Here is a 14850-nt window from a genome sequence, read left to right as displayed (position 1 = left end):
CCGGGGCACAAACCCATCCCAGCGACTTGGCATCCCCCCCCCCGTGGGCAGCACAAAGTGTTTTCCAAGCTCAAAGTGTTTTCCAAGCTCAAAGTGTTTTCCAAGCCCGCTCCGCTCCCGCTCCGCCACCGAGCCCCGACGCAGGGAGCCGCAGCGGGGCTGTGCGTGGCATCAGCTCCCCGGCACGCGGCGGGGCAGGTCGAGGTCCTGCCCCGTGAGTGCCAAGAGCTATTTCTAGGCAAGCCCTGGCCGCTGCCGAGTGGGATGGGAGGGAAGGAGCCTCTCACATGACGCTGAAGATGCAAAGGGAAGACGCGGTCTCTGGTTTCAGCTTTCTATTCCCAGCCCGTTATTCACCAGTCGAAGATGCCATCTGCCTCGCCGGGCAACCGCGGGGAGCCGGGGCCGGATCCACGGCTGGGGGCCGGCCGGTGGAGCTCCAAAAGAGCCCAAGGGAGTTAGGCGCCCGTGTCACCCTGAGAAGCAGGCAGAGGTTACGGCTCCTGCCCAGCCAAAAATCCCCCTTGGCATTGCCTGTTCCCGCTGCGAATATCTGGTACCCAGGGTGTCAAACCCAAATGGATGTGGCAGTGCCTGGGATGCCCAAGTAGCACAGCATGGGAAAAGGCAAAACGAGCTGTATAAATACAGAGAGAGAGATAAACAAAGGCTGAATCTTTCTCCAAAATCCAGATTAAAACTCTTTGAGGTCAATACGCCAGTTTACTCCATTTTTACTTTTTAAAAAATATTCTGGCTTACTATTTTTGAAGCGTGCCTCGGGCTTTCCTTAGCCCTGATTTTACTCCCACATCAGCACGCACCCTGCACGCTCCACAACTCACCCTTTTGTGCTGGTCTCAAAAGCAATGTTGGGAGGAAGGCAAACCTCCTTGAAAGGCCTCGTTTTTAAGTATTCTCCCCCTCGAAAAAAGAAAAATTTGGTCAAAATTGAGATGTTCCCACAGAAATTGGTATTTCCCGATGGAAAAACATTCCATCAGCAAAACGCTGACCCGCTCCGGTTACAGCCTGGTCATGGCGATGAGGCAACGCAGCTGGGAAAGGAATTAAAAGGGAGCTGGAGAGCTGCATGGCTTCACCGCATCCCGCAGCCCCGGCTGCGAGTCGGCAGCAAGGACCCCGCTCCTCCCCGGTGCTTCCCGGTAGCAGGATGCGGATCGGCCGGGAGGAGCCAAGCTGTCAGCACAGCACCCAGCCAGCAGCACCCTGCGATCCCAGCACCGGTGGCTGTCACCCCAGCCCCATCGTCACCCCAACCCTGCTGGCACCCCGTGATGTCTCATTGGGGTGCGAACACCCATGGTCCCTGCTCCCCCAAAGCCGACTGCTGCTTATCTGAAGCTCAGGCGAGCCAAGGGTACCAGATGTCCCCAAGGATGAAGCTCTGCAAACAAACCGAGCCCGGCCTGCGCTCGTTATTGGGAACATCTTGCAGGATTTAGCGAGCTGCGGGAGGAGATTAGCAGAGCAAGGGCTGGGAGCTCAGCAGGTTCGCCACCGGGACTGGAGATCAAGGGCTGCCGCCAGTGTCTTCGCTCTAAGAATTGGTGGAAGTGCTTGTTTGGGAGGTTCTCCTGTGCCTTCGGGTGGCCAAGCGATGGACGGGGTTTGTTTTCTTTCTTTTTTGAAGGCAGGTTGGTAAACGCAGGCTGGAGTGGATCAGGAATCAATCATCCCTTCTGCAGCCAAAGGGTGAGAAGAGAAACTTCTGTATTGGAAAGATTTTTGTTGGCAATAACAGGGAGGAAGCCTGTGGCCACGCAGTGGCAAGCACAGCCCACACATGGTCCGGCCCCGCTGTGGCAAGCACCGATGCACAGGAAATGTGCCAGCCGTGCAGGCGAAGCAGGCACTCATCCCTGCCGCTGCGGGCTCGCCTTCCCCGCACAGCACTGGATCCATCAGCTGCGACGGACACATCCCTTCAGACACAGGATGCAGCCGTCACGCCTGGGGAAACTGAGGCAAAGGGGCTACTCTGCAGGAACGTGAGCCCAGACCTCCCAAATTCCCATTACCACCAGCTCATCCCTGCCCTGTGCCGAGCCCTTCTCCCACTGTGCCTGTCAAGAGGCATCACCAGCCCCCAGAGCTCCCTCCCCAGCTTGGCAGGTACCTCTGCGGCCGCAAAGCCCTCCATCCTCCCGCAGCTTCCACGTGGGCCGGGCACCTCCTCCTCTGCCAGCTCCTGTCTGGTTTGTCTGGTTAACGCGTGTCCCTGTGTCCTGCTAATTACTTTTCCAACCAAACGTGGGTTTCCAGCAGGGATTCGCCCCCTCCAGCCGCACGGATGCTCTCAGCGCCCAGCGGTCCCTGCCCTGGGGACCTTCCCATGCCTCCAGCCATGGCGTGTTTAACAGGCAGCACGGTCAGACTCAGGAGCACTGGTTACGGTGGGGACACTGAACTTCTTGACCTGTGCCCAGGTTGTCTCCCAGGCAAGCAACGTCCCTTTCCCGGGAGGAATTACGCCTGCGTTTCTCCCTCTGACTTCTGCTAAATGCATCCATCCCAAGGGATGCGCTCGCCCCGCTGGAGGCAGCGGAGGAGATGAAGCCTGATCCCACCGGGCAAATGTGCCTTCATCCGAAGGGACTCCACGCACGCCCGGCCTCAAATCAGGGTGCACCAGGAATGGGGTCCCCATCCCTGGCCTCTCCCCATTCCTCCCCAACTCCCACCCCTGCCGTAAATCAACACCAGCAACGTGAACTGAAAGCAAGTTTATTTTAAAGGCTTTTTAAAATACGTATTAAAAAAATACAGCTTCATCGGAAAGGCCTTTTTTTTTTTTTTTTCTTGTTTTGGGGCGGGGGGGAAAGGTTTATGCCTCCTTGGAGACCTCTTCAATAAAACGCGTTCTGGCTCTCCGAGCGTCTGACTGCAAATCAGGTTCCAGCCGTTCCCTTCCTGTGCCGACCTGCTGGAGTCGGCTGTTATTCTTGGCAGGGTGCCCCGAAGGAAGAAAAAAATCCTCCCCCCCCCAGCTCCCAGCGGCTGGGAAATGCTGATGACATGACACCTTCCAGCATTCTTCAAGGTCAAGAGGGGAGGGAGGGAAATGAAAGGGGAGAGGGGGGGGTTTTTTGTTGTCGTTAGCGTGGGTTATTGCTTCGCTCAGGCATTTCCCTTTGATGCTCCCTCCTTGTTACACAAGATGTTGCAGGCTGGCCGTGCCGCCCGGCGAAGCACCGGGGGTACGAACTCAGCCCCTTCCCCGCTCCCCGCCGGCGAGGGGCTGCACTCCCAAGGGCGTTTTAGCACCAGCACCACGTGGGCTCAGCTTAAACCCAAGCTGGTTTTAACCTCCTGCACATCCCAAGGAGCGTCGCATTTGCTCCATCTCACACTTGCCCTGCAGAGCTCAATCCTCCAGGACCACAGGCACACGGACACCCCGATAGCCCCGGCCATGCCAGCGAGGAGCCTGCGGTACCCACTCAAAACCATGCAAGCCAAAAGCTGTCTCCGTGGCATCTCCCCGTGGCACTGGCACACGGGCTCCCCCATGCAGAAAGCCCCAGGCCCTGGGTGCTGCAGCGAGCTGATAGGGACACGCAGCATCCTTCAAGGTCCCCTGCCGCAGGACTTCTACTCCGGCAAATAAAACTTGGCACCTCTCTCCTTGAGATCCAACAAATCTCTGCTAATCCCCCTGCTCCTGGCTGCCAAATCCTCCTCCTCCCCCCAGCCAAGGTGCCGAGCTCTTCAAGGCAAGTTGCATGCAACCATTAATCCTTGCAACAAGGCATCGCCCTTCTTGGTGCAGCCGGTACGGAGGGAGCGGGCGCAGAGGATGAGCGGCAGCGCCAATGTCATGCACGGCCGGCGCCGGTGGCAGGGGAGGGAGGATGCTGCACCCTTCAGATAGCTTTTGGTTGATGCTCCGACTCTGGGCTGATGTGGTGCTGCCGGAGCAGACGGCTCTGGCTACTGTGTCCCAGCGGATGGATGCTTTTGCTCTCCCGCTTTCCCAGACCACGTTGGAAGGAAGATCAGAAACGATCCAAGCGCAGCAACGAGGGGAAGCAAAGCAGATGCCAGCAGCGGTGGACAAGGAAACAAGCCAGGGACAGCGATGGGGTGCCCCCCGTGTTTGCACATAGGCTTGGGATGGGGTGATGTCCCCGGTCCCCTGGGAGCCCCGGTGCATTGCTCACATCCTCACAAGCTGCATCGCTGTGCCTGCGGTTTGGGATCTACCCCAGGGGGACCGCGCTCCTCCTGCTCTGTGTCCGGCCAAGCTCTCGCTGGCACGCCGGTCCATGAGACTGCCAAGGATGCTCGAGGATCATCTTTAGGAGCGGACACGAGTTAAATAAACTGCCTGCACTGGGGACCCCATTGCCTCCTTTACACAACACTTTCGGGCCAGGGTGGTGAATGAGCCTGTTGGCTGTGCTGGATCAGGCCAGGGCTGATGGGGCTCCCACCTCTTTGCCGGCTCTCAGCCCTCCCTCGTGCCATGGGAACTGGCCCACGCTCTGCAGAGTCCCCTTGGGATTACAGGACCACAAGCACCCAGGCTTGCCCTGGGGCTGGCTTGGAAAGGAGCGGTGGAGGGTCCCCAGGCCACCCCAGCATCCATGCAGGCTGCAGGTTCCCCTGGAAGCCGATGCCTGACCGCATCCTGCTCCAAGGGCTGCTGGAGGAAATCCTGGAAGGCCCTCTTACAATGCAGCCCTTCCTGTCCCCGAAGGACCGCTGAGCACGGAAAAGGCACCGCGGGCTGACGGCACCGGCCGGCCCCGGGGGGATGCGGTCCTACCCTACGGCACCTCGCTGTCCAGCCCACCTGGGGCCTGCTTCCCCCCGGGCTCCCGGCCAGCAGCTCCGCTTTGTATTAAAAAATACAGAAATACAATAGGAGCAGGGGGTTGATTGCCCAGGATCCCACCGGAGGCAGAGACACGGGCACAGCCGGTGCAAGATGGGGGGAGATGCTCTCGCGGGGGATGCTCCTCTGCGTGCCCCAGCCCCCCGGTGCTGGTGCCTCTGTTTCCCCTCCCGGTGACATCCCACCTGCACAGCAAAGGGAAATGTCTCATTAATGTCACCAAGTTGCCCCCTCCCACCACAAGCAGCCCTCCTGCTCCTGCCAGCCCCACGATGCCCCCGGGGACCCCCAGCCCCGTGTTTGGGCAGGAGGCCGTGCAGGGAGGCAGGGTGGCAGCAGGTCACATCCCAGCGCTGCCTGTGTCGTGGTGACAGCCTCGGCGCGGGGCTCCCGTGTTATTGTTCCCAGTTGTTTTCCAGCAGGGAGGCCGTGGGGCCAGCTGGCTGCCGCCGGCCTGGAACAGCGTGGCCTATTTTAAACCGCTTGCACAAGGAGTCAGCAGCTCCAGCTCGGATTTTTTCCGAACTTTATTTGTCCAAACGCTCCGCGGGGAGAGAGGGAGGGAGGGAGGGAGAGCAGGAGCGGGGGGGAGCAGCTCCCGGCTTGCTCTCCTGCCAGCAGCTCACCTGCACCAGCGGTGGTCCAGGCTGCTGGCAGCAGCGGGGAGGATGCTGCATGCAACGCCCGCCAGCCAGAACCCCCAGGCACGGAGGGGTCCCCAAACCCCACAGGGTCAACGCACACGGAGAAGCTGCAGGCGAGGGAGGCAGAGCATCAAAGCCAGTATCCTGCCTTTAAAAGGCAGCAAATACCTGTCTAGGGGCCAAGCTACGGCTCTCGCAAGCATCCCGAGGGCGGGAGGCTCCACCACGCGCAGGGGCTTATGCCAAGCAGCCACACATATGGAAAGACCCACTGGGGAGCCAGGATAAAATCCCAGCCGGACCCTGCTGCAAACACCAGCGAGGCTCAGAGACACCCAGAAAAAGGGGCTGGAAAAACCCTCTTGTTCCCATGGCGGTCCCAGCCCCATCACGTTCCCTGTGCCCCCAGCCATCCTGCTGAGGCTGCTGCGACCTGTGGATGAAAACACTGAGTTTGCAGCGATTACACATTGACAAGTTTAAATTAAAATCCCCAGTTTGCTCTTTTCCACATCGGACCACATCCGCTGCAAACTTTTCAGAAGGGTGAGCCTTCCCCGAAGGACCCAGTGGCCCCGAAACACGGAGCAGCAGTGCTCACAGGGAAGCACCTTCTCCTCAGCGGAGGACTCCATATTCCACAATGCAACCAGGGCATCCATCGCCCAGGAATTTTTTCCATGCCGTTTTCTTTAGACCAAGCTGCTTCCTCAACCTCTTTATGAAACTACTCCTCCTGCCCCGGGCTGAGGTGAGCTCAGAAGACCCCTTCCAGCTCTTTTGTCTGAAATCCAGCATCTCTCACAATGGTCGGCAGCCAAAGTGATGTAAAACATGATTTCCTAACCCTGCTGGTGGGAAAACACTGTGAAGAACAGAGGGGGATGACTATGGTTTAAAAAAATTTGTGCTCAAAGGGGTTTTTTTGTTGTTTTTTTTTTTTTTTTAATTTTTTTTTAACCTTTTTCCCCCAAAGAAGTGGGAGCTATTGTGGCCAGTAGAAATACATTGCCTTTTCCAGAGTTACCAGACCTTTCGCTCACTGGGGAGGGACAGTGCTCCTGCTTGGGGGGACCTGGCCCATGATGGGGGTCCCGGAACAACCTGAACACCAGCGCGTATGCTTTGTAACCGCTAAACCACCCAGCTCACAAAACCTACATCTTGGGTTTTAAGCTGTTGGCTGGAGGCCCTTTTGAGCTTTTTAGTTTGAAGAACAGCTCAACTCTTGGAAGAAAAGGCGGGGGGGGGGGGGAAGGAAAAGTTATCAGCTGTTGAGTGCTAGCTGGATGCGAGAGAGCCGTTGAGCTGCATGCTGGCTGGGTGGACGGCTGGGGAGCTCCACGGATGTCATATTGGCCGAAGGCAATATGTTTATGGCCCTGGCTGGAAGCCCTTCGGAGAAACCCATCGCAGTGATTTACAGCGCTTCCGATGTATACGAAGCCATTCCTCTTCCACTGACCAGCCCGAAAAGAAAACATCTGCAATACGTCAAAGTCAGCGAGAGGGACGAAGGCATAAATAGGCGTGTGTGCTGGAGGGCAGGGCGACACGAGTCCCAGCACGTCCCCGCGGCCGGCGCCGGCCGAGCCGGGGCAGGAGCTGCTGGCAGCAGAGCAGCCGGTCCCACTCGAGGATGCCCGGATCCTGCCCGCTACCCTTCCCGGGGCTTTCCCCTCCAGCGGCGGAGCCGAGCAGTACTAAAGCATGCTTTAAATAAACAGGCTGCCTTTCTCACCAGAGCTAGTTAGGGAGAATGGAGCCCAGCTCTGTTTAATACTGGATTTACCCTGGCAAGCCTGGAGTGTGGGTGGGAGCGTACCCGGCAGCCCCCGGCTCGCAGCCCCGGCTCCGCCAAGCCCTCCTGCCCCAGCCAAATCCAACACCCACAGCAGCATTCCAGATGTTGAGAACAGATCGGAAACATCTCGGCTGCACCCGCACCCTCCTGGCACCGGCCCGGGGCAGGTGCTGCCAGCAGAGGGGTCTGACCCATGCACAGCCCCCCGGGGCTGGCTGGGGTCCCCCACTTTAGTTGCATGGCTTTGCCATCCATCACGGTCCCCGAGGACTGGGATGAGGGAGGCAAGTGGGATCGCTTCACACCAGCGATGGACCTGTGGGACAGACAGACCTGGGCAGCCGCCACCTTGGGGAGCAAACAGCAAATCCCACCATGGAAACGGGATTTTTCTGTGCAAGCAGGCCCCAGCTATTGCTAGACACAATTCACCAGGACAAAGGTGCCAGTGTCCCAGGCTGGGGACAGCGTTTTGGGCCTGACTGCCAGCTGTGCAAATGCACTGGCATCTCCATTGCTAACGGTGCATGCAAGCACCTTGTACAAGGCATGGCTATAACCTGAGCATGCACTCAGCCGGGCCCCATCACACTGGGAGCAGAGCTAAGGACAGGTCTGGCCCCAGGGGACTGGGAGATCTCCTGCAGTCAGCTCCCATCACATCCACTCAATCCCAGAAGGACTGAGAGCTTCATCCCTCCTACACATCCTCAACAAGACGGCTTGGACCCAACTGCCTCCTAAGCAGCAGCCTGCCCGGCTACGAGGTATCTCCCTGCAGCATCGGTGCAGCCCTGCCAGGACCACTCCTGGTCTGCGAGATGGTATCTTCAGCTTCTGCAGTGGCATTAACACCTTGTCCCATTCAAGGGCTCCTTGGCAGGGCCAGCATTTCTCCTCTTGGCACCCAGAGGGAAAGGTGACCCTGTGGTGTCCTACATGAGACCCAGAGCTCCCCCGGTGCATGTGAGCATGGGGCTGATCAGGCTGCAAAAGACAAAAGAGAGCCCGGAGGGGACAATCTGCTCCCACTCAGACCTGCTGCATGAGCGGGCAGGTCCTTCACCCCTGGGATGAAGGAGGGATGGAGAGCAAAGCCCATCTCTGCCATCTCAAGAGATGCTGAAAGCTGGGCGTGCATCCAGAGCAAAATCCCCATGGGGGTTTTGGGGGTGTATTCCCCTGCTCCAGCATCCCTCACTGCATCCCCATGGCTCGCCCCATGCCAGCAGGGCAGCCACGATGGGAGCGGGCTTGGGGGATGGAGGGTCTCGGCAGCAGATGTGGCCGCGATGGCTGATTTCCTCTGGATTTCACTTCAGCTCTTTGGGGAGGGGGGGGAAAAGGATTTAAGTCTATTTCTGGGCACCAGAAGTGAAACAGCAGCGTAGAAAAGGAACCGCAAGCCCTCCCGCGCACCGCACTGCGCCCACCAAGCCAGTCTCCCAGCCTCGAAAGGAGAAGCGAGGGTGATGCTGCCGTCCATGGGACCCCCACCCCACCCCCCCCAAAAACCACGCTCACACCCACTCCCGGGTCAGCAGAGCAGCCAGGCAGCATCGCACCAAAGCCGTATCCCGAGGCTGCCGACCCTCGCTGTGGGTCAGGGGGATGTGGCAGCCGCCGGGTGCGATTGCAACCGAGCATAACTCTGCCCTGGCTGCTGCCAAGTTTTGTTTTTGTTTTTTCTATTGCTTTTATGAGCCTAATTTCATAGGAAGGAAAGAGCCTTTAATGCAAGTGGGTGATTGGCAGCCAGCTCCTGGGAACCCAGGGCTGGGGGCTGCCAAGGAGGAGCCCCCCCCCCCAGCTATGCTGGGGGGGGGGCTCCTCCTTGGCAGCCCCCAGCCCCTTTCTCTGCTTCAGCTCCCCATCCAGCCACTGCCAGCTCGGCCAGGTTGCAAATCCTGCATGGCGGAGGCTGAAAAATGCAAGTGGGGAGACTGCCCAGCCAAAGAGTTCCTCCTCCAAGCCCTTCGGAAAACAAACCCCCACACGCATGGAAAAAGCTGGATCCCACAGGAATCGCAGACAAATCACATCCCCGCGCCCTCCCAGACACAGAGGAGTAGGCAGTTGATGTCTGCTTGAGTTCGTGCCAGGACCTGCCCAGCTTGCCTCGTTCGGTGCTCGAAGACGCTGCGAGATGCTCGGCGGGGCACCGCAGCATCGCCCTCGCCTCTGCCGTCGCCGGGGAGCCCAGCACCTTCCCACGCAGCATCAGCCGCGGCCGGCCAGTGCCCTGGAAGGCAAACGCCTGTGCACAGCCTTGACCTGACTTTCCAAGCCCGTGCATGGGTGCAGATGGCTTGGGTGGCTTCACCTTCATGCCAGGGCAGAGAGATTTGGACATGGGCAGGAGGCGGATGCTCCCGGCTCTGTGACCCCCTTGCTAGAGGCAGCTACCAATCTCTCCTCCATCCCGGCTGGTTCCCAGCACGGGATGCATTAAGCCCCCCCCCCGCTGCAAATACAACCAGCACCCAGGCGACACACGCCAGGGAGCAAACAGGGCTCGTTGCCCGCTCCCGGGGAGCAACCTGCAGCAATCCCGGCCCTGCAGCCCCAAGGTTGGGTGCAGGCAGGCTCCTCTGCCTCCCAACAAAGACCATATGGTTACAGTCATACAACCAGCTCCTACGCCATCAAATGACTAACTGTGAGAAGGCAGGAAGAATCCCAGGGGCCGTAAGGCAGCCCCCGGCACGGCCTTTGAGCAGTAAATGACCATATTCTCTTCCCAGCACTCACACCATTAAACATGCATGCGTTTTAACAGGCATGCATGCCACCGCTTTAAGAAAAGTGGTAAATCAGATTGGGGGGGGGGGGGGGAATAAAAAGCACCCCCAGGCAAGAAACGCCAGCAAGCCCCTGCTCCCCCGGCCCGCCCTGGGATTTATGAATGAAAACACACTTCACCTTGGCACTGCAAATTTCCTCGATGCACGCGGGCAAGGAGGGGGGGAAATCCTGGAATTATGAGGCTCCAGCACCAATTAGGGCTGTTTACATTGACGTAAAGTCTGGGTGAAGTCCCCACCCCTGCTCCCAGCATATTTATGAAATTACTCCTGCTGACACTGACAAATGCAGGAGGGAAAGTCCCAGAGAACACAGATCCAGCCCAGCGCTACGTGGGGTTTTTCAAACCAGGGCTGAGACAGCCAGTTCCTATAAATATCAGCCCAGACCCCCCCCCCCCAGCCACCCTCACCCCAACCGAGGCAGAGGGGACCCCCAGACCTCAAGCCAGCCCTCTTTGTTGGGAACCGCCAGCATCCCCCCAGGGCCAGGACTCCCGGAGAGGGAGGAGAAGGCAGCAGCACACCCAGGGAGAGAGGCTGGGATGCATAGGCAAACCCTCCACGTTTCGGGAAACGCCTGGATAAATGTGGTCCAGGCTCCCCCTCCCCAATTTAGGGACCTCAGGCCACCGTCGCCAGCTGGGAGAAGGTGCTTGGGTGGCTCCAGAAAGGGGGATGCTCTGGGGGCCCTGCTCTCCCCCGTCGCTCACTGCTGCTGTACCGTAGCAGGATGTCCAGGCTCTGTCAGCACTGGAGAGTCCATGGAAAAGAAACAGCAGCTTTATGGCTGAAAAATCCCCAGGAAAGCCTGCCCACTCCCCCCCCATAAAGGGAAACTATCTGAACCTGCTCCCCACCACCCACACAGCAGCCCAGACGCAGCGCTGGGCGCCAACACGGGCGTGTTGGATGCGAACCTTGGAATTAGGGAGGTTGGCCAAGCCAAGATATTCCCACTAACGGCTCCTGGCACGGGAGCTCGCCAGGGAGCTCGCAGGATGCGTGCACGGAGGGAGATGCCGCAGCCGGTGCATGGCGGGGGGGGGAGGCTGCAAGGCGGGGGGAAGGACACAGAGCGCTGCCAGATGCTGCCGCAGCCTCCGCAGAGGTCAGCGACGTCGGGAGGGCTGCAAATAGCTCCGGAGGGAAGGAATTGAGGCCTGATCCAGCCAAGCACGCAGGAGCATGCCGGAGGGGGCCGTGGGGCCGGCGCTGAGCACGTTCGGGGGGTTTCGGGGAATGGCCTTGGGCGAGCCAGCAGCAGATGAGTTTCAGCACCGAGGAAGGCACATGAAAGATGGAGCGAGCGATTCCTGCACGCTGCCGGGCTCGAAACGAGCCGAAATCCCTCAGGAAGGAGATCTAAGCGTGGCGGCAGACGGATCAATGCAAACCACTCGGCTCGCTGCACGCCAGCGGGGAGAGGCACAACCAGAAAGGAAGCAAAGGCGATGGAGGAGGAGGAGGAGGGGCTGGAGCAGGCAGAGGGGAGCGGGCAGAGCAGGCAGCCCTGCCGCCCAATGCTGCTGGCTGTTCCTTCCTGCAGCGAAGCAGAGTGCAGAAATGCAAGAGCAGGGAGGGAAAGGAGGAGAAACCCTTGGGCGATGGGATGAAGAGGGACCAGAAGAACTGCCGAGGGAATATTAAGCAGGGGGAGCCAGCCCGCGGAAAGAATTATTTCCCTTTTGTCCCCCAAACAGAGCTCAGTGGGAGAGCTGAGCCTGGGGAACTCCTCACTGCTGTACAGCAGCAAAGCTAGAAGCTCAATGGGATTAAAGTCATGGACTAATTCCTTTTTCAACAAATAAATATCTATTAGGCAGTTATATGGACAGCAAGAGCATCTGTGGGTACATTTATTGTGATAAAAAGCATGGACACGAGAGGAAATCTCAGGCTGTAGAACCATAATCCAGTCAGATCTGAAGGTAAATTTTCCCTGCTGCCATCCTGATACCCAACCACTGGAAAAACAGCGGGTTTGCTCAATTTGATAAGAAGAGAGGAGCCTCAGAGCAGGTTTTCGCAGCCCGCAGGCACACTGCAATGCACGAGCGATGCTCAGCAGAGCAGCACCCGGGCGGTTCCTGACGCGACACCCGGAGCATCGCCTTACCCTATACCACAGAGCTCTTATTTGTTAACAGATTATTGATTAGAAATTATTTAACATAGGCTGCAAAACAACACATTTCCCATCTGGCAAAACCACTCTCTTTTGCTAAGGCAACTCCGCACACACGATGGCTACACCACGCCGAAGCCAACAGCCTGCGCCGGGGGGAATAACGGGAACTGCCCCCCCCATAATGCCCTGACGACATGCCAAAAAGCAGAACTTCCAGCAGTTAAAAACTAAAAATGGCAAATCCTCTTTCATCTCCCCAGCATTATTTTTACCCGGCGTCCCAGCGCAGGGACAGCGCTGCCATTTCAAAGCTTCGACTTGAGCTTAAAAAGCCGGGAAAAGCTCAGCAGTGTCTGCGAGCCGTCTCGGGGTGAAAACAGAGCAGAGATGAGTCGCTTTAAATTTATCATGAAATAACTCCCCGTGATGGGCCACAGGCACCCTCCCGGGGCTGGACCTGCTGGGTTTGGTGCAGCCCGGGTTTTTGCTGCAGGAAAGCTCTCAGGTGTTACTTACCCTGGGTAAAATAATGCAGCTTTTTCAGCAGCAAAACAAGCCTCTAGCAGGGAAAGCAACCCTCCCCACCACCGCTTCCCCATCTTATCCGCGGAGATTTCCTCTGGTGTCTGCTCCGATTCAGGACCGGCAGCCGCCGGGGATGGGCGCACGGGGAAGGAGCTGCATCCTCGTCCTGCTAACCAGGGGCAAACCTCCATCGTGGGGAGAGGAAGGGAAGACAAGGGAAGCCTAGGAGCAAGAGGGACGGGATTTCAGGAGCTGGGACCTAGGCAGGCCGACGACATCTGCCTGACAGGGCTTTGAGCCAGGGCGCTGGGTATTCCCACAACAATAAAGCCATAGGGGGGTGAAAAAAAATCCCTTTTGTTTCCCAGGCCAGCGGCTGGAGGAGTTCCTGCTCCAGCCATGATATTAGCAGTTTTGCTGTAGCACTAATTACGTGACAGTGGTGATGGGGGAGGGCTTGGCCCTTGTTTTACTTCTTTTTCCCCCCTAAATAACTCAAAGTAAATAAGGAAGGTGCAGCAATGGAGCAGGGAAGCCGTGGCATACATGCCCCATTAGCTCCTGGTAATGATCTTATTTGTATTAAAGCCCTGGGATGAATGCAGCCCGGGTAGACCTTGGCTTTGATCTGGAGGGGAGACAGGGGAAGAGGCTCCTCGCCAGCCGGGAGGATGCTGGAAGCTGCGTCTGTGCAAGTGCAGCGGGGAGGGGGAGAAATACATACCTCCTCTTTCACATTCTCCTGTAGGCACTGGAAAATGAGAATTTTTCTCCCTAGAGGGGGATATAATCTCACTCCCTCCTCCCCGAATGTAACAGCGGGGTCTCCTCCACCCCAGGAGCTCTGTCATGCTGTGCAAAGCTGCATGCAGACCTGACCACGATGCCAAATGCCTACCGTGGTCCCTCTCTGAGCGGCTAGGGGAGAAAAGTGCCTTTTGGGGGCTGCCACCCGCACCCAAAAGCTCTGAGCAGCACCTCTGCTCCCTAAGCACCCACGGGAGCAAGGGGCTGCCTTATTTCGCCAGCGCTGCTCCCCATATCCAGGCTGGGAGCAAAACACTGGAGCATAAAGCAGAAAATATTTGCTATTTTTTTTCCTGCAAAACCCACATCACAAAAGGAGGTGTCCCGGGCTTCTCTGCCCCGACAGCAGGGTTGTGCCATCCCGGGGGCTGCTGCTCATTGTCGCACAAACAAAGCATGGATAATTTGGCCTCCGACCTCGGATTTTGCCTCCAGCCCCGCTGGGAAGGGGATGCCGGGCAGCCTGGAGGTGCAGCAACAAATAAACCCTGTTGCTTTAACACCGTTCCCATTAAGCAGCTGCAGGTGCAAGATTTGCGGTTACAAACACCATGGAAAAAAAAAATCAAGGAAGCTTGTTGTCCTGTCTCCTAGATGAAGGGAAGGGAAACGAAGCGTGAAAAGGTGAAATCAGAGTTGAAGTGGCAGCAACCCAGACCAGCTCTGGGCAGGTCGGCACCACCTGGCATGCCCTGGGTGATTTTGTACCATACAGGGAGGGGAACGTGCTGGGGAGGACTGGCTTTGCCTCCAGCTACGGGGCTGACCTCACTCCAGCCCTGTATGGAAAACAAAACCCAAAAGCTCCCGTGTCTCTGTCAAGGCAGCCCCAGCTCTGGTTTTCATGCCTGGCTGGAATTTGCAATAGCAAAGAGCCAATAACTGGGTCAGAGCATCCGTCCGTGCAGGCAGAGCTGGCGAGGCTGGGGCAGGAGGCTCGGAACTGCTCAAGCCCCAGTCCACCAGCCCGGGCACGGACGTCCTCCCCAGCTCACACCCGGGAGAGCAGATCCAAGCTGCTTACAGAAAAACAAACGGCGTCTCCGGCTGAGCCGCCCGCCCGGGCTCTGCGCTGCCAGCAGCAGACAGGGACTCCTTGTTCTGCCAGGGGCCCCGAGGTAAATCCCCACCCAGGCCCTCCACTTTGCACAGCTCCAACAGCCCCCTTCTTCCCCTGACCCACATCTGCTGATGCTGCCAGGTCCGAGGAGACCCGCAGATACTCCAGCACGGAGCTGGGATACAAACGGCTCCCACCAAGCATCCTCAGGGCA

The sequence above is a fragment of the Gymnogyps californianus genome, chromosome 12 (genome assembly GCF_018139145.2).
Source record: "Gymnogyps californianus isolate 813 chromosome 12, ASM1813914v2, whole genome shotgun sequence".
NCBI classification, from domain to species: Eukaryota; Metazoa; Chordata; class Aves; order Accipitriformes; family Cathartidae; genus Gymnogyps; species Gymnogyps californianus.
Note: the sequence above shows the minus strand (reverse complement) of the source record.